Source organism: Protopterus annectens, chromosome 2.part2 (genome assembly GCF_019279795.1).
Source record: "Protopterus annectens isolate FY-2018-M chromosome 2.part2, PAN1.0, whole genome shotgun sequence".
NCBI lineage: Eukaryota > Metazoa > Chordata > Ceratodontiformes > Protopteridae > Protopterus > Protopterus annectens.
In genome coordinates, this window is record NC_056730.1 from 998073946 (window position 1) to 998095604 (window position 21659).

Genomic DNA, 21659 nt, shown 5'->3' on the forward strand with positions numbered 1-21659 from the left:
CACCATGGCACTGTCAAGTAACAGTTTGTAGGAGCATGACATGAAATAATGATGTGTGTGTCTTGCTGATATGTGCTGTTGTCATATATGTACACTTGGTTACTCGGTGAAGGTGGTGGTGTCCTACCAGTACATGAATACAACATCCATTATGGTGTAATGCTCAGCTATGTTTCACACATGGAGTGGGGAAGGTGTGAAATGTATCCTCTTGACCTGCTAGTGCACTTACTGATGTAGACCGCATATGTGTACATGTATTGATGTTTGTGTAGATTCCATGTCTGTGCAGTGTCTGATGTCTGAAGGTGACTGTTGTCTTAGTACATCATGCTGTTGCAATACAGCCTCAACATTGCCAACTGTATATGATGATATGCTCTAAGTACAGTTAGCTGCATATGAGGTATGGACAGGTGTTTGGACATGACTACTAACTGGTGGGGCTTCTTTGCAGATGAATGTTACTGAGGACAGCTCACTGGTGTGTTACAACCAGTACTACAATAATCTGTGTAACTGCTAAGGTCAGGTTTTGTTAATTGAAGTGGAAGACAGACTATGTAGAATGCTGTAAGGGTGACACTGAAGGCAAACCTCATGACACCTGTAACAGTAATACCTCCCCTGTGCATATATAGTGCATATATCAACACAGTTGGCAAAGGAAAGAGTCAGTAAGCTTTGTACCTTATGCGATAGTGCTGTACTTCTGTAGTTCCTACCATGAGATAGGCAGGCGTTTGATTCACAGTACTGGCACGTGTGGGTGTGTGTGTCCATATATGTCACGTATGGTTGGGAATTCATCCCAAGTGTTATCACTCTCCTAAACACTGTTGTTGATACCAGTAGAGAGTGATGTGTAGAAAGAAAGGCATAGGCAGGTGGTTAAACCTCACACATGTAAAGTGTCTGTATATGTGTGACATAGGTGTATATCTTTGTGAATGCCACAGTGTGTGTGTGTGTGTGTGTGTGTGTGTGTGTGTGTGTGCGTGTGTGTGTGTGTGTGTGTGTGTGTGTGTGTGTGTGTGTGTGTGTGTGTGTGTGTATGGCTGCCCAGTCCCTGGAGTGAGGTTGTATTTTACCACAGTGAAATGTTAATGCCCCCCATCCACTCAATGCAATCTAGCATGTTTGTTGATATCATAAATCATAGACGAGCATTCTAACTGCCTGTTAACATGTACACCCTGGGTGTGACCTGTTGTTACATAGCCTACAGATGGACCCCCCTCCCCACATACACTCACTGCACTGTAGTATCCCTGTCAATGTCCTCGATCTTAGGCTATTCCAACTACCTGTACATGTGTAATCTCTGTGACATGTCTTGTAATTGCTTAGTACTATAATGATGATATGCACATAGGCAGGGGTTCTCATCCGAACACTGGCAACTGTGTGTGTCAGAGTGTGTGTTACTGTGTCTGTGAAACCCTGAGTGTGTGGGTGTGTCTGTGTTTGCATGCTATCATGGCAGTGGGTATTACCGCTTCCCAATGAGGAGCATCTATTTCCACTGGTTTTTATCCTTGTCATCTGGCATACCACTCTTTTACCTCCTCCGTGCTCCAGATAACTATACCTGTAATGTCACCCACTATGGATGTGATGGCTCTGAACACAGTAGCTTAATATACAACTATCATGCTCTTGGATCATTAGAACAGTAAACATATTTGAAACATCGGAGAATATAACTGTGATGTGGAAGCTACAAAGTGCATGCAGGTATTGTCATATTGACCTGTGGGTAGTCAACATGTAAAAATGGACACTAACCGCAAACACCGACATCCCCCCGCACATGCAACTACACCTGAAAGAGGAAGGCAGAATGTCAAGCTCAGCATGCTGTTAGTGTTGTTATACATGATACATACTGTCAAACGTGCAAAATGCATTCTAAAACTGTAATACATGGTATGTCTGCTGCCTGTCAATACTACTCAACGATATTAATCTACAATTGTCTACCTAGTATGTTCACCCTGTGCATCAAACCATATGAGCATGTCCCTGCACCAATGGTGTGGATGACAGAGATGGGGCACAGGCATCATCATATGCACAGGGTGATAATGTTTGCCAGAGGCCTAGGCTGCACCATTGGATGACATCATGTGTGTTTTAGGGCCTGTGATATCATTGGGTGTGTGTGGATGCTATGCATGTGTGTGTTGAGGTGCCCTACATTTGTTTCCAGTGTGTGCATATACATGTACACAGGTCTGCCATGTGGCTGACCTACACAGGGGTATTATTGACAGCTGCAGACTGCACAAGGCAGGTTTCACAGTTCATGTTGTCCGGCCATGGCCACGTGACCTGCGCCTGCCAGGGGTTGCACGGGCACTACCAGGCAGAGGTGCAGATCGGGTACTGTCTGATGACACATGTCCACTGGAATCATGTCCCTGTTGGGACCATCCTGGACCACGTCCACATGGCCTGATGTGTCCTGGTGTGGACTGCACAGCACTAGCTGCACTGCTGCTGCTACCACCACTATGGAAGTGGGCACGTGCAGTAGCATGTTCACGTAGACCTGCAACAGGTGATGTATCTGACCTACGTCCACGTGCCCAATGCCTCATTCCTACCAGATGTTCCAGCACAGACATTCCACAGAGGATTGACATGCCACGGTCAAGGACTCCCACCATGTCACTCAATCATCTATCCAAAACATCTGCAAGATGATGGTGAGTATTGCAAGTGCCTGGATGTTGTCAGTTAATGAACAGACCAGCAGCCTTCTGAAGCCTTAGACCCTCTCTGTTGTGCCATTCAGGACATGCCTGTGCCTCCATTACAGCCTGAAACATGTGTCTGGTGAGTCCAGCTGATGTGCTTTGTCTTGCAGGGGCATGTTGGCCAGTGGTCCTCCTACAAGCAGCGCTGGGCACATGCCTGTGTGGGACATCACCAGTCTGTTGACTGGGATCATGGTGTGCAGGCACACCTTCCATAGTCTCCACACTTCCCTGTTCCATGCTACCACCTGGCAACTGTCCTTCCTTTATGGCCAGTGGTGATGGAGTATGTGCAGGCAGGGGAACTGTGTGCGAGGATGAGGGAACAACAGGTGGAATGGCAACCAATAGCACAGATTCAGCCCTTGACAACCCTGCCTGTGCCTCAATCATACTATCATCATCAGGTGATAGAGTCTGTGGGGACACTAACATCAGGTGGACCACAGAGGGCAATGCACCTACATCAACACCTGTGAGGGGAAGACAAGAACTTTACATTACAAGTTATACCAGACACACACAGGCTGACACACGCAGACAGATAGAGTTAGACAGAGACAGACAGAGAGACAGAGTCAGACAGAGAGACAGACAGAGACAGAAAGAGACAGACAGACAGAGAGACAGACAGAGACACAGACAGACAGAGACAGAGGCAGACACAGACAGACAGACAGAGACACAAAGATACACAGGCACACAGACACATGCTACATGCAGGTGATATGTCAGATGGCATTCAGCTTAGACAATTATAGTTTCAGCTTAGACAATTATAGTGGTAGTTATCATACATCCCTGAGTTGCACACAACAGCATGCATGTGCTATAGCAGACAGCATGCACCTTACACAATTATAGTGGTGGTTAGCATACATACCTGTATTGCACCATTTGTGTTAGTAGCCTATGCCCCATACCTGCAACACAATGCATGCACTTTGCACCACTGCACCGCACTGCCATGGTGTGTGCAACATACACCACATGTTAAAAGACCATCGCTGACCTTTGTATATCTGCCACTGATGCTTTGTGTTGGCCACCACCCCTATGTGTGAGGACATGAGCAGTAGGGTGTGTCGACTGCATACTATGTTTGCCTAAGCCCTAGCTTGCATATCTCCCCCAAAGCAGTGCATGTCTGTTCAACATTATTCCGCCTACCCCTGAGCTGAGTCTAGACATTGTACATGTGGCTGTACACACGTTTGACATGGCAGTCCCTACTTTGCAATGGTACCACAGACCAGCACAGGTTTACAGTACACTGGCCTGCGGTGTGGTGTATGACCTTGCCAATCACATGTAGTATGACATGTCTCCTGCTGACGTGTTGAATGACATGCATACATGTGTAACACAATAGTGTCATTTCCAATCTACAGTTCAGTAATGGTGTCCCAATGCAGGGACGTGTTATACTAACATGGACCTTCAGCTGATGCAATGTTGTCTGTCCACCCTACAAATATGCAGGGACATACTGCACATTGAGCTGATGTGCATAGCCATTGCAGGGCATCATGTGGCTTCACAATTGCTATACAGTGTGAGCTACTGACACAGTTCATAGCCATGAATATGTTCACATACAATACATATCTAATGTAGAATGTGACTCACGTCACTAAGGTGTATACACACTAAACCCTAATGTGGAATGTGTGACACAGGTCACAGAAGGGTATACGGATGACACCCCTGCACATCTGCAACCATATTACTGATGCCTGGCAACTATGCCCACACATGGCTAACTTAGCAGTACTCTATGTCCCATATGCCATCTGTGTACCTCACACACATGAGGAGCCGGCATGACAGTGATGTCTGACACCAGCAAGGTAAATGTACTGTATCTGTGGCTTGATGTGGTTGTATGTATATGTTGTGCAACACATGTATGTATTTGGATACTGTATAGGTGAATGCTTCCATGTCATGACACACTCAAAATGTTCAACAAATGTTATGTGGTGGTTTAATGTTATGCTTACACAAGCTGTGCACAGGCCTGTATGATGTTTAGTGTTTCACATCTGCAATATCACCATTACACAAAGGCCATAGTTATATTGTGTTGAGCCGATGTACAACAGGGTGTATGCACATGTATATCACATCTACTGTGTGTGTTGCTTCATGTCTCTGGCCATCCTTCATGGCCATGTGTACACATGTTCTGTCCAATGGTTGTGATGGCCATCTTATTTCACATGTCAGTGTTATCCCATATGACATACACCCATAGATGTCATATGCTCCACTGAGGACAGGGTTATGCAGACAAAGGGTGGTATGTATGGGATGTGAAACATATTTTGCAGGATAGCTGAGCAGTGTTGCAGTCAGCCCACTACATGTCATGGACATGTCAGATAGCACATGACATTGTGTGACATTCATAGCAAGGGTATACTCCATAAGGGTGTATCCTGTGGGCCGGTCATACTCCAGCTCCAACACATTTAGAGTGTGTGCACACATATGCTCTCTGTACAGTACTGTTCATATTCCCAGCATGTGTAATGCTGATATGTAGTACCTGTCCCTACAGTGGAACACACCTCCACCATTGTATTCACTGTTGTCCACACATCTGGCAATGACAGTTTTGTAGGTTTAGTGTTGGTGTTTCATATAGACTTCAGTTGTTTCACATAGGTAAACACTGTGATGCATTGCAGGTCTGACCAGTGTCCATTAACAGGACCACCATACATTATGTGTATGTGTGTTATGGCAGATAGCATGCAATTAATATGTTATGTGCATTATTAAGCCTGGTAAATAATAACAATCTCACCTGACACAGGCTGCTGTCGCTGCAAAATACCAGAGGTACCTAAACAGGAGTGTCACAGGAGTAAGATCATTATCCACATCTGTATGATAGCTATAGGGTGCAGTGTCCTTGTTAACACATAAGCCAGTACAATACACTATGCTATGGAGTATGTACATCTGTGCATACATAGAGTAGCAGACTATAGTATGTGGCATGTGTGCATACATGCCTTGCATATGATGTTACATTACATATTGTACAGTAACACATGTAACTATGTGAAATATAGTTGTGTTTTATGTGCAGTAGTGACTTACCAGGCAACTCCAGTCTTGGCGGTTGAGAGACACCCACCTCCACAATACCAGCTATAGCTTATGGATGGAGGTCTGCAGGTGTCCCCAGGTTGGCCAGTAGCTCCTCGGTACATGTGAGTGGGGGTTGGGTGAGTGGCCCCCAATGTTGCACCTTGTTCCCTGGTGATTACATTAGCACGCTGTTTAGGCCATCTTATGAAGGTCAGTGCACTGTTGGCGCACATGCTGATAGATATGATTGTGATCGCCAACATCATTTACCCTCCTGCAGAGTTCCTCCCACAGGGCATCCCACTGCTGTGCATCCTGTGGCACATGGCTGAAGAGCGTTGTGTGGTTGTTGAGGAGGTATGAGACAAGGACCTCATCCTCCAAGCAGCTGTAAATCGGCAGTCTGCTAAGTGGCATACCTGGATGACATAATGATGGAGACAGGTCACAGTAACTCACAGAGACGTACAGCAGTACAGTTGAACATACATGTGTATCACATTTGTTAGGATTACAAATACGTCATTGTAAATCTACATGACACTAACAACACTAACATGTATAATTCACACACATTTGACACTTACTGGTGATGCGATGTTATCGCTATATATGTGTGTGTCATGTGATGACATTGCTCATACACCATGTGGATGTTGTCTTGACGTGGGCATGTCTGTTTGCCTGTACTGGTGTCTTTACCTATCAGCACATGCCTGGATGTGTTCACATTAATGCACTCAATCTTAATGCTGTGTATATGTCACATATATAGTCATACATAGCCATTAGGTACATGACCTGTAATCCTGCAGACTTGCAAGCATGTATGTGTTTTGCCATATACATCTACATGGCACTGTACAGCTGTGTAGCATCCTGCCATGTATTGCCTGTGTAACACATGGGACAATAGCTAGCTTGATGGTATTTGCAGGGTTGGATATCAACTATAGCATGTATGGTCATAGTGATCCAGTAGGCTATATGCCCTTGGCCATTTATGAGCCTAGGCAGAAAGGTTACCTAGCTATAGGCAACAGACAGGTAAGTTTCAGTTGCCAGTTCAAGCAGTGCCACAGAACTGATCCACAGGGTTACTGATATATTTGACATGCAGTCATCACACCATGTCACAGAGAGGGGTGATGTGCAGCTTCGCTGGACAGGGATGCATAGTATGGCAAGAGTATGTTAAGTGTGTGGGACAGAGATCTGTCAGGCATGTTGTGATCCTTGTACTAGAAAGGTGGATGTCCATGAAGTATGTGTTAATTTGGAATGAGGATGTGTTAAGTGTAGCATGTCCAAAACCTCTGGGTTGGAATGGCTTTATTCAGGGTAGGCTGCATGCTACATAGTGCAGCTAGGGATTGGGAAGGGCAGTGTAGGCCATCTACACATGGGCAATAACCCTTAAAGGAAATATGTGATCTATTATCATTCACATGAGTGTTGAGTATGGATGAGCAATTATCTCTATATTCCTGGATGGCACCCTGTCATGATTAGGGGTGCCACATACGATTACCTGTCTGGTGTGGTGAAGCAACTATCAAAGGAAAGTATTGTTCTGCTGCATCCCATACACACAGTTGACATTAGGTTGACCGCTGCCTAGGTGATAGTTAATGGGTACAGGGTTTGTAATATAGGGGATGACAATGCAATACTTAGCTGTCAGACTGTGGCCCTATATCACACACCACACATCTGACACACTAAGGCCCTCCTGTTTGTTGAACGCAGCACACATTGAGTCGACTATTGCTCCTAGTCCATAGTCATTTGCAAACATCAATAGGCTGATGCCTTCTGTGTTAGTCTGTGTGGTATAGATAACAAAGAGGAGGAGTACCAGGAATGGCCCCTGTATTACTGTGGCTGGCACTGGTTTGATGTGCATGTATTAGTCAGACAACTTCTGTAGTGTTGGTTCTGCCAGCAGTCAAGTTGCCAACCACTCCTGTGACATAGGAATATACACCTAGTTTACTGAGTGTAGCTGGAACACAGTATGGGGGATGGTGTCCTATGACCTGGCAAGGTCATGATATGCAGTGTGAATCAAACCTACTGTCATCTACATCTGTACTGAGTACATCGAATACATTGATCATGGTTCATGGCCATAGAGACCAGACTCAGCAGGGTAGTTGTGCACTATGTCCCATTATCAATGGTGTCTCCCCCTTTGTGGGGTGTGATAATTGTTGCTGTGCACCATTCGGTGTGTACACAGCCTGACATGGAGCTATGATAGAACATGATGTGAATGTGGATAGCTGAATGTTCTTATATTTGTGTAGGATACACCCTGGGATGTTGACTGGTCCCATGAAAGCTGTATGTATGGCTTTAGAGAGTGCAGCTTGTACCTGCATAGACGTTAGTACAGGGGCCCTGTAGTGTACATGGATATATTACTAAGTGTACCTGTGGGGGGTGGGAGTGGGTTTAGGTTCTCCAAGACCCTATCTGGATGAATGGGTGCTATTTCTGTAGGTGCAGTACTTCCCATGCCATAGGGCAGGTCTTGTCATTGCCATTACAATTAATGACACAGCTATAGAATGCTCTGTGCTTGGCCTCATAATATGTGGCTAATTAGTTTCACAATAGCTTTGTGTGGTTTTATATGGTGTATCTGCATCTTACTGAGGCTGACCTGGGATCACCTACATTCATGTGTGTTCACTCTTGCAACAGTTATTACCTTTTGTGGTACAGTTTAAAGCATGTTACCACCAGTTTGCCTTCTTGTTTGTGTTGAGTTGAATCCTGGTTCTGTTTCAATGGCACAATTACTGCACATATGTGACTGGTTAAGGTTTATTTGTGTAGGATTCAGCATTTGCGCATGCATTGTACATTTGCATGGGTGCCATGACAGTCACCACTCTGCTCTTAGGAAACATTTATTTATGTGTTTTATTTTTATTTTACATTTGTTGACCGGGAGAGTCCGACTGGATGCATGTCCATTTTCAGCGGAGGCCCGGGGAGAAAAGCTCTAAGGGTAAGCAGATACAGCATTACATAATACCAGCATTACATATTACAAATAGACTATTTACAGAGATTACATATGTAAGTAAGCAAGTTAAACAAGTTCCACAGGTTACAGTTAATCCTGAGCACGTCAGGATTAAATTAAATTACACAGTAAACTGGTTAACAGATTTTTACACATTCTAGAGAGAGTTAGCCAGGCTTGATACATTGACATTGGCATTGGAGACTAACTATGTGTAGCATACTGTTAGCCCTGTTTGTGTGACTACTGTGATCCAGGTCAGTGGAGTCAATGGAATCCAACATGCATTGAGCGCAGGTGTTGGTACATGAGGAGTCTTCCGAGTTCATAATGGAATAGTTGAGAGTAGCCATTATTATGTTTCTGTCTCAGACCTAATCATCCCCATTACAGCACATTATGACAGTTGGGAAGTCCTCGGCCTGGTGAGTGATCTGTCTCAAGGTGCATTTTGAATTCCATTTGGGCACAAAGGTAGTTGCTCAGCATAATGCAAGTGAAGTTATGCAAGTGCAACTAGCGTGTGGGTGTACATATCCTTCAAGAATATGGACACACCTACGGCCCGTGTGTTCCAATAAAGGATAATGGGCAAGAGGTGAGGTATGTGTTATAACATGGTCATGCAGGTGTGCTCTCCAGAGCGTTGAAACATGTCTCAGCCACTGCACAGATATGTTCTCCATGTTAGGCATTGACATATGTGTGTCCGTATAGTGTTTCTGACATGTATCATTGTGTAGGGAGACCTGCAGTTTATTGCCTGGCTGTCCCTGTAACAGCAGTGGACCTTCACTTGAACCATGAGTGATGAAGGCATTATAAGGGAAGCATGAGCCCTAGGCAGTATCCAGATTCCCAGGGGTGACAGGTGCAGGCCCTGTCTGGCAAAGCATCATGGTCTGTCAACCATGTTATCCCAGAACGACAGATACTGGATACCCTTTGACTTGTACCACTACACTAGACAATTGTGGAATACAATCCTTTTGTCCCTGTACTGCAGTATCATTCTGGCCAATGGCACAATGCTACCCAGACCTTGGGGCATACCTGCATGGGCTACAAGACCTGACAGTTACTACATGTGTTTCCATGCAGTCCAGGGTACTGCATCAAAGGTCCTGCACAACAACATGGAATATGCCAGAGCCATGTGTATAGTTCAAAAGGTGGTCTGAGTGTATGGGTATGTGGCTAATCATGGCAGACAGGCAGCTGACATTATGTATGCCCTCGTATAGGTTGGTGTGCAACATAGTGCTAGAGTTTGCATTCACAAATGAGTACTGTTGGGCATGTTTCCAGTCAGGTGTTCTGAGGTGTGGCACAATTATGCAAACTATGTCATTGAGTTTGTGTATTTCAGTGTCTGTCTCTTCTTGCTTGGGGGGTCACTTGTTTGGCAAGATACTTAGATGCATCTGTGAATGTGTGTGATTTCTGGTAGTGTGTGTGGGTGTCCTTACTGTGTTCTGGTAAGGGTATGTGTTGGTTGTGTTGATGAGCTGCATGTGTTAACCTACACCCCATGACTGTCCAGTCCAGTCATGACTGTAGACTGGGCTGCCTTCCAGCTTACCCCTGTAGATGCATCCCAAACAATGTGTGGGGCATGGTGTTAGGTTGGTTTGGCAGTGTACATGGCATAGAGATTACATTCCCCCAGGATGGCCACATACACAAAGCTGACATTAGTAAACACAAGTAGCTGACTAGTGGACATGTCTGTATGACCATTCGGTACTACAAGTACCAAGTACTGTATTTAGTTTACTTATTGCTTATGAAGATGTTTTAGACAGTGATGCTCACATGTAAATATTTATGTTATGGACGTGACAGCACTGGCTATTATGGAAACATTGTAGCTACCTTTAGCAGCAATCCTCCTCTGAGGAGCATATCACATCCTGTTAGTTGATTACAGATGATGCAAGTGTCTACAGGTCTGTTTCCTTCTCTGGGTATATACTCACATATCCACCAGGACCATGAGCTCTGTTGGGCACAGACACCCACTCTCCAAACAGAGTCATGTATCAATAGACTCTAATGCCACTATCAACATGAGCAGGATTTATTTTTTATTTATTTTATTTTACATTTGTTGACTGGGCTAGTCCAACTGAATATATGTCCATTTTCATTAGAGGCCCGGGGAGAAATGCTCCAAGACAGATCCATTATACCAATATGTAAAAGGTTACAAATTCAAAACAGTGTTTGTAAGGTTACAATCAAGTTAACATAGCAGATGATACAAAACATTTTACAGTACATTGCAGAGCAATATTTACAATAATATAGAACAAGATATTCACATGAGGTAGATTGAACTTTTTCAGGTTTACAATTCCTGAGAATGGTTGCATAAGAGTATTTACAACATATTGAACAATATATCCATGTGAGGTAGATCATAACTGTATGTGGGTTTACAATTCTTGCAAAGTTTGCAGTAAAGATCATTGAATTAAAGTCAGAGTGGAGTTAGGAGAAATTTAGTCACAGAGGTAGTGGGTTAGTCAGGGTTGATGCAAGGGCATAACCAGTGTTCTAAGGTATACTTTGAGTTTTTGTTTGAAGTGGGGTAGGGAAGGAAGTGAAGTAAGATCACTAGGTAGAAGGGTCCAGTACTTCCCAGTTGTGTTTGAGAAAAGAGAGTTGCCTGCCATGTTGTTTGACTTAATAATGCTAAGTAGAAGTTTGTTAGCAGAGCATAAGGTATTAAGATTTTTATACGGAGTAATGAGGTTTGAAAGTATAGGAGTGTTGTTGGGCTGGTTGAGGATCTTATGAGCAATGGTAAGTTGGTTAAAATGAAGCTGATTTTGCAGTTCAAGCCATCCTTGTTGTTTTAGATTCTGACAATGATGAGTTCTAAAGGGATTACCAGTAGCAAATCTGGCAATGTTATTGTAAGATGTAGTTAGTTTGAGATGATTCTTCTTGGATAGGTTTGTGTAAATTGGTGAGGCATAGAGAAGTGTTGAGATTACATGAGAGTGGGCAATAGTAGTTCTGGCTGTTGGAGTGAGAAAGTATTTGATCCTGTATAGGAAGCCCAATTTTCTGTTGATTGTTTTTATAGTGTTATTAATATGGGTATCAAAGTTGAGGTAATTGTCTATTGTAATTCCTAGAAGTTTGGTGGTAGAATCAGGGGATATGAAGGTGCCATTGTTATAAATAACAGAGAAATCTAAAGGCATGGATTTACGGGTAGGAGTAAAGAGAAGGAGCTTTGTTTTTTTGGGATTCAAGAGGAGGCAACATTTTAAGAACCAAGTCTCTACTACGTTAAATATTTTCTGAGTTAGGGATTGTACTTCAGATGAAGATTCAGCTGCACAGATTAAAGCTGAATCATCTGCATACTGTATGCAGGTTGCCTGAGGAATAGCTAGGTAGAGATCCTTGATAAATATTGAGAATAAGAGAGGGCCTAGAATGGAGCCCTGAGGGACACCCAATGAGACTGGATGGTGGGATGATAGTTTATTCTCCCAGAGCACAGCCTGCTGCCTATTGCTGAGTTAGAGAGAGTGATTTCAGAATATTTATAAGTAGAGAGTGGTTTACCATATCAAATGCTTTTGAGAGATCAATAAATAGAGAGGAAGAGAGAACATTGTTATTGCATTTTTTGTTTATGGTATCAGTAAAAGATAAGAGGGCAGTAGTAGTAGTACTGTGGAATGGCCTAAAGCCATGTTGGCTTTCAGCAAGTATATTATGTTGAATTAAATGGTTTAGAAGCTGATGGTGAATACATTTTTCCATTATTTTTGCTATGGGGGATAGTAGGACTATAGGTCGATAGTTAGAGTTTTCATTTGAGTTGCCACCTTTGTGTAGGGGGATAATATGTGAGATTTTCCAAATGTCAAGCATGCTTCCCTCGTTAGTAGCTCTATTAATCAGGATGGCTATCGGGTAAGCTACATCTTTAGCTGCTTTTTGTAGCTACTCAGCTAAGATCTGGTCAGCAGAAGGAGGACAAGGCTTAAGTTTTAGAATGTGTTTATAGATAAAATTAGTTGAGGTGGGTAGAAATGGGAAGGTAAGAAGACAACTGGGAGAAGAGTTAAGAAGACTGGCTCTATCAGGAGCTAGTTGACTGGCTAGTGATTGGATAGCCTCTGTGAAGAAGGAATTGAAAGCATTGGCAGTTTGGATAGGAGTCTCATGTGTTGCACCTGTTGGGGTTGGTGTTCTGGAGTGACCTGGATAAAGGAGTCTATTGATACTTGCCCAGAATCGTTGAGGATTGTTTTGGTTTGTTTGCTGCATTTTACAGTAAAAGTTTTTTTTTGTCTGAGAGAATTTCTTTTTTTGTCATGTTTCTCATATGTCTAAAGATTTGTTGATCTGATGTATTTTTGGTAGTTCGCCACCTAGACCAGGCTTTATTTCTGAGGAGGATATTTTTCTTGGTTTCATTCATAAGCCAGGAGGCAGGTCTGGACCTAGTTCTGATAGTACGTTTAGGTGCATGCTGGTCCAGGATTTCTAAGAACTTAAAGTATTTGACAGCCTGTTCAAGTGGGCGGGCTTTTAATTGAGACCAATCACAAGCACTGAGTTCACTCTGGAAAAGGTGTTGGTTAAATTGCTTGTTGGTCCGTATAGTCCTATATGAAGTTAGGTGAGAGGTATCAACCTTTTGCCTGATTATATAGGTCAAGGAGTGGTCACTTACATCATCAGGGAGGATACCAACTGTGTAATTTTGGTGGTAGCTATTAATAAGGATCCAATCCAAAGTGCTCTCTTTTTTGTTTGGTTTGTTTATTCTTGTTGGGGAGGTAATGGTCTGAGAGAATCCTTGATGGTTAATATGAGAGGTAGGATGTTCAGTACTGATGTTCCTCCAGTCTATATTAAAGTCTCCTAGGATTATAGTTTCTTGTGGGAAGGATGTTGAGACCCAGCTAAGAATATTCTCTAGTGTACTGATATTTTTTCCAGGAGGTAGCTAGATACAGAAGATATATAAGGATTTACTAGAGTTAAGCTGTAATTTGGAAATAAGGACTTCAGTATGGTTGTCCTTTGGTGGGTTATAGGGTACAGAGGTGACTTGTAGTCCATCCTTAAAAAAAGTGCTATTCCCCCTCCCTTTGTCTAAATATGTTATAACCTGGTGGGATAATTTCATTATCATGTATTTTAGATTTTAGCCAAGTCTCTGTCAAACATAAAATATTAAAAGAGTGTACATCAAGGAAAGCATGACGATGGGGAACTTTGTTATTCACACTTTGGATATTGAGATGTGCTATGAGGAGAGAGTTGGGGTGTTTGTTGGGGATGAGAGGAATAAAGGGATTGTTGGTGAGATGTCCAGTGGATAGGACATTATGTGGGCCATGATTAGGATGTATGTCTCCATCCTGTAAGGAATGTTTTTTTAGTGAAAGCAAAAGATAATGTATGTTACTAATTTGGTAACAGAATTTCTTTGTTGTTAGGTTATTGTATTTAATGTGGGCAAGTCTGTGGTATTTAGCTAGAAATGTATCTAGATGTGGATGTAATAGTGATATTATTATGGGTGAATGTGAAAGTGTGTAAGACTGTTTTCTTGGATGGTTAAATTGAGAAACATTTGGGTGTTCATAGGAGGTTATCAGATATGCTGAGGTTAGTACAGATATGAGTGTGGCACAGAGTAGTAATTTAGTTAGGGTTGAGGAAGTTTTGGTAGACACGATGGTAGAATTGGTAAGGAAATATTAGGTAGTTAGCAAAGGCCTAGGAGAGGAAGAGAGGTATAAGTTTGAGTTAAGATTGTAATTAATTAGGGTTAGAGAATGGTTAAGTGAAGAGTAGGTGTGACCCAATTACCTAGGATGGAGGGACCACCTGATTTGTTGTGTGTGTAGGAGGGTGTAGTTCTGAAGTATAAGTTTAGGGCTACTGGGGGTGGGTGGAATTTGGGGGTAGGGTAGGGGAGCAGAGTGAGCCCGTAGAGTGAACGGAGCAGGTAAAGACAAGAGAAGGAAGAAGCATATGAGGAACAATCAGAGAAAAAGTGCTTTGAAGGAAGGTAAGCAATGTAGGTACAAAGAGAGGTAGGCAGAGTGGTGGGAGAGATGGTAGGAGAAAGGTGCTAAGGTAGTAATAAAACTTAGTGAACTGAAGAGAAGCAAAGTACTGGACAAGGAATTCTGTGAGGAATATGCTATAAGGTAGGGGGATTGGAAGAGCTGGGTAAGGTTAGCACCTAGTGGACAACATCAGTAATTACAGTGGTAAATTATTACTGGGGTAAGTCTGGCCAAGGGAAGGTGAGAGAGGCTATTTATGGAATCTATTTAAAAAATGTTGTGGGGAAAATACAAACTACAAAGTATGGCTGCAGGCAGTCCTGGCTTAGAAGCGACCTTTAAACCACCTACAAGTAATTAGTACTGCTCTATACATTTCTGAAAATGTAGGAAAATAACATACTTTTTTGCTTCCCTTATTACTATTAGGGAACAAGGGTAGGAGACACTGTGATGAAGCAGCTGGTAGGAGAGGGCCCATAGTCTTCAGGCAAGAGGAGTCAAGTGTCCAAAGGCAGGAATATTGAGATTAGAGAGCTAGGTACTTGTTGGTATGGAATCAAAGGAGAAATAAATAGGTAAAGGAGACAAAAATAACTTTAGTACATCAATAGTAAGCAACATTTGCCAAGCACATAATTGCACATTTCCTAACAATACTATGACTGTAAACCACAATATAGGTTAATAATCTTTGCAAATCTTTGCAGGTGGGAAGGCAAAAAGCTTCAGACATTTGTAAAAAATGAAAAACTATCAGTAAGAGACAAGCAAAAATAGCCTACTACAAAAGGTCTCTTAAAGCAGTTATATTCTATCAGTAATGAAAGCGGTTAGTCAATCAAGACAGTAGACAATATATGTTAAGTCTATCAAGCATACAGAGACATTGGGTATACAGATATGCTATATGATCCCTTAACTACTATAGATAGATAAGTTTAAACTTTGTAATGGTTATGGTTGTAGGCTTGCTAATAAAGCGCTGTATCAGTAGACTTTTCAGTTATGGAGAATAAGGTTCTACTACTGAAAGTGGTATATCGGCGCTAATTGCGAGTAACAGAAAATGTTAAGGCAGTGGCCAATATCGCTTCCACGAGGGAAAAGTAGTTACAATTAAGGCTGTGCAATCTGGTGAGGATGTCTTACATACTATACACAACGTAAGCATAGGATTTACCTTACATACAGTGATACAAAGTGAATACTATGCACACTGTAGGTATAACAATTCCCCTTTATGCAAAGTTATGTAAGGCCTGTAGAGGCGTTACTATAGGCTAAACCAAGTATATGATATTAATTGTTAATTTTCTTGAAAAGTAGCCATGTTGCTCAGCTAACATTAGTTAAGTTTACCTGCGTGGGAAACTTAGTGATTGCATAGTAATATAGTGAGCTCATAAGGCGGACTAGATAGCTTCACTATAAGGGAACCTAAAGTTGCGCTCTGAAATAGTAGGAATAAACCTAAGGATAAAAACTAAATTCTCAGGCAAAAAATAAACTAATTACAATGACGTTCCTACAAATGAGACCTACTGAAATGCTAGCATCTAGCGGCAAGTGGTGTTCAACAGATATTGTCTCCATGTGGGTGTTAGAGAAAGCAAGCAATCGACTAGATATAACTCGTGTTAAAAAACATGTAGCATAATGGCAAGTACATGAAAACACAGTCGCAAATCCCAATGCAAAAGAAAGACTAACATCCAAGCAATTACAATTGCATTACTAAACAAGAAAAAGGTGGAAGATATGCAGTTGTACTTATGGCAGTTAAAGATGCTGAGGGCCAGGGACAGACAGCAGCTAGCACTCTTGATATAATAAAGAAAGCGCTGCAAAGGGCTGCAGGTTTTTAAGTGATAAAAGAGAATGTAAGGTGTGGGGGGGGCATAGACCTGGAAGTAGGTAGAGTCAGGAGGGGCTAAAGCAGCTACAAAGGGGGAAGGGTTATTACAAGGTAGACTGAGGCTGTATACCTGCAGGAGAAAGAGAGACAGAAATGGACTCAAGGGGAAGGGTTGTCTCACAGTAGATTGAGATTTGTACACCTTAAGGAGAAAGAGAGACAGTACTGGATGGTAGAGGGAAGTATGTAAGCATAAAAATTAGACAGTAGAGGGATGTCAGAAAGGGAAACTAGTCCACAGAGACTAGTGGGTTAGGAGGCAGGAGTACTAAGAGATAGAGGTAGAGACAAAAGAAGGAAGAAGCATATGAGGAACAATCAGAGAAAAAGTGCTTTGAAGGAAGGTAAGTAATGTAGGTACAAAGAGAGGTAGGCAGCATGGTGGGAGGAATGGAAGGAGAAAGGTGCTAAGGTAGTAATAAAACTTAGTGAACTGAAGAGAAGCAAAGTACTGGACAAGGAATTCTGTCAGGAATATGCTATAAGGCAGAGGGATTGGTAGAGCTGGGTAAGGTTAGCACCTAGTGGACAAAATCAGCAATTACAGAGGTAAATTATAAGTGGGGGAAGTCTGGTCAAGGGAAGGTGGGAGAAGCTATTTATCGAATCTATTTCAAAAAATGCTGTGGGGAAAAATACAAACTACAAGGTATGGCTGCAGGCAGTCCTGGCTTAGAAGCGACCTTTAAACCACCTACAAGTAATTAGTCCTGCACTATACATTTCTGAAAATATAGAAAAATAACATACTTTCTTGCTTCCCTTATTACTATTAGGGAACAAGGGTAGGAGACACTGTGATGAAGCAGCTGGTAGGAGAGGGTCCTTAGTCTTCAGGCAAGAGGAGTCAAGTGTCCAAAGGCAGGAATATTGAGATTAGAGAGCTAGGTACTTGTTGGTATGGAATCAAAGGAGAAATAAATAGGTAAAGGAGAAAAAAATGGCTTTAGTACAGCAATAGTAAGCAACTTTTGCCAAGCACATAATTGCACATTTCGTAATAAAACTATGACTGCAAATCTTAGTAGGTGGGAAGTTAAAAAGCTTCAGACATTTGTAAAAAATGAAAAACTATCAGTAAGAGACAAACAGCTATTAAAATAGCTTACTACAAAAGGTCGCTTAAGGCAGTTATATTCTATCAGTAATGAAAGTGGTTAGTCAATCAAGACAGTAGACAATATATGTTAAGTCTATCAAGCATACAGAGACATTGGGTATACAGATATGCTATATGATCCCTTAACTACTATAGATAGATAAATTTAAACTTTGTAATGGTTATGGTTGTTGGCTTGCTAATAAAGTGCTGTATCAGCAGAATTTTCAATTTTGGAGAATAAGGTTCTACTACTGAAAGTGGTATATCGGCACTAATTGCGAGTAACAGAAAATGTTAAGGCAGTGGCCAATATCGCTTCCACGAGGGAAACATAATTACAATCAAGGCTGTGCAATTAGGTGAGGATGTCTTACATACTATAAACAATGTAAGCATAGGATTTACCTTACATACAGTTATACACAGTGAATACTATGCACAACATAGGTATAATAATTCCCCTTTATGCAAAGTTATGTAAAGCCTGTAGAAGCATTACTATAGGCTAAACCAAGTATATGATATTAATCGTTAATTATCTTGAAAAGTAGCCATGTTGCTCAGCTAACATTAGTTAAGTTTACCTGCGGGAAACTTAGTGATAGCTTAGTAATATGGTCAGCTTATAAGGCGGACTAGATAACTTCACTATAAGGGAACCTAAAGTCGCACTCTGAAATAGTATGGATAAACCTAAGGATAAAAACTAAACAATGCTCAGGCAAAAAATAAACTAATTAAAATGATGTTCCTACGAAGGAGACCTACTGAAATGCTAGCATCTAGCGGCAAGTGGTGTTCAACAGGTATTGTCTCCACATGGGTGTTAGAGAAAGCAAGCAATCGACTGGATATAACTTGTGTTAAAAACCATGTAGCATAATGGCAAGTACGTGAAAACACAGTCGCAAATCCCAATGCAACAGTTAAAAAAAGAAAGACTAACATCCAAGCAATTACAATTGCATTATTAAACAAGAAAAAGGTACAATATATGCAGTTGTACTTATGGCAATTAAAGATGCTGGGGGCCAGGGACGGACAGCAGCTAGTGCTCTTGATATAATAAGGAAAGCGCCACAAAGAGCTGCAGGTTTTTAAGGGATAAGAGAGGATGTGAGGTGAGGGGGACATAGACCCGGAAGTAGGTAGAGTCAGGAGGGGCTAAAGCAGCTACAAAGGGGAAGGGTTATTACAAGGTAGACTGAGGCTTTATACCTGCAGCAGAAAGAGGGACAGAAATGGACTCAAGGGGAAGGGTTGTCTCATAGGAGATTGAGATTTGTACACCTTAAGGAGAAAGAGAGACAGTACTGGATGGTAGAGGGAAGTAAGTAAGCATACAAATTAGACAGTAGAGGGATGTCAAAAAAGGAAATTAGTCCACAGAGACTAGTGGATTAGGGGGCAGGAGAACTAAGAGATAGAGGTAGAGACAAGAGAAGGAAGAAGCATAGGAGGAACAATCAGAGAAAAAGTGCTTTGAAGGAAGGTAAGTAATGTAGGTACAAAGAGAGGTAGGCAGCGTGGTGGGAGGAATGGTAGGAGAAAGGTGCTAAGGTAGTAATAAAACTTAGTGAACTGAAAAGAAGCAAAGTACTGGACAAGGAATTCTGTCAGGAATATGCTATAAGGCAGAGGGATTGGTAGAGCTGGGTAAGGTTAGCACCTAGTGGACAAAGTCAGTAATTACAGAGGTAAATTATAAGTGGGGGAAGTCTGGTCAAGGGAAGGTGGGAGAGGCTATTTATGGAATCTATTTCAAAAAAAGAATGTGGGGAAAAATACAAACTATAAGGTATGGCTGCAGGCAGTCCTGGCTTAGAAGGGGCCTTTAAACCACCTACAAGTAATTAGTACTACTCTATACATTTCTGAAAATGTAGGAAAATAACATACTTTCTTGTTTCCCTTATTACTATTAGGGAACCATGGTAGGAGACACTGTGATGAAGCAGCCGGTAGGAGAGGATCCTTAGTCTTCAGGCAAGAGGAGTCAAGTGTCCAAAGGCAGGAATATTGAGATTAGAGAGCTAGGTATTTCTTGCTTCCCTTAATACTATTAGGGAACAAGGGTAGGATATAATCAGATAGTGTGAGCCATCACCTATGAAGCAGCTATTACACATGGGCAGCTGTCTCCTACATATTACACTCCTACTGCAAATGTTACACTGGAGTTAAAGATGATATGCAACCTGTTTCATTACCAGTGCTGTGCACTACCTTACATATGGTATGTGCAAGTGGCTGTTAGGATGACAATGAGAGGATGGGCTACACAAACCTGCTAGTTCAACCAGTGTGTCTGTACTCTCAATATCCACTCTATGTAGGTGTGTACATAGCCATTTGGCCCAGCCCAGTAACAAGGGTCACTACACATTTGCATAACATGTACACATGCACAGCTGTTATTGCTTGCAAATGATACTAGAGCGGTGGATATTAGATGTGTTATGTGCATTGATAGTTACCTGGCTCTTCCAGTTATCTTTGCTGTCATGCTGCTAAACTGTCAGATGAATACAAATGATATGTTTCCTGTCACTGAATATTGTAATTGCCAATCGACATAACTACTGTTTCCATAACATAACAGAACTGCTATGTAGAACAGAATACAGATCTGCCTAGAATGCTATACATTACACAGTTATTGACACAATATCCCACAATGCACACCATATTTGCACGGTAAGCCCACCTTTAACATGTTCATCTTACTTATACACCCATACATATGTCGACTGTTACAATATATCGACAAATACTATCCCCTGTTATAGCACATACTTGTTGCACCAATCCTGACACTGACAGTGGCTGGAAGTGAATTGGTGGGTTCCAAGCCCATATCATCCCTTGTGGTGTATGTGGAGTTTGCCGTGTGACATACAGCAGTACACACAGAATACTTCAAGCATTACTACTGCTCAACAATACATCGCTACAAGATAGCTATTTCCACTATATGCATTGATTACACTGTAATTCTTACAGTACAGGTACTACATACACAGACATACTACATGTTATACTTACCTTCTTAGTATTCAGAGATGTTATTGACTAGTATAATACTCATTTTTAGTTCGTCTTTCAGTGTTTTGTACTGTCCTACAGGTCGATACAGATGGTTTGAATGTGTGACACGGCAACCTTTTATAGTTACAGATCAGTAACGTGCTATCCAGATGACCAATTGGTGTTCCTAAGTAGCTAATTACATGCACATCAGCTGCGGTGCTCCTGCCTTAGCCAATACCATGGCTACAGTGGAGTATAATTGAGTACTCCACTTGGGCGTTGTCCCTTTGCCTTACTTGTGAGGAAGACAGCGTGGAAGTGTTCGGAATCTATTGCAACAGCTGTATGGAGATGAACAGTAATATACTGTGTGTAATGCCTAGATGATTTGGTCTAAATTTGAGTACTGCTGTTATATTTCAGAACATTGCTACTTGTGCAGGGTATGTCTGTACCTAATACTTCTGCATATGTTTCAGTCTGGCCAGGTTGTTTGACCAGTCAAAGCTGCATAGCTATGCATATAATGTTAGGGGGTTTACAGTGTGCTTACCAGACATATTTAGTTTGGTGTTACTGTGTATCATACTGTGCTGATAATCAGTAATCGGTAACACTTCCTGGTGTATGAACCTTTCAACCCTCCAAAATG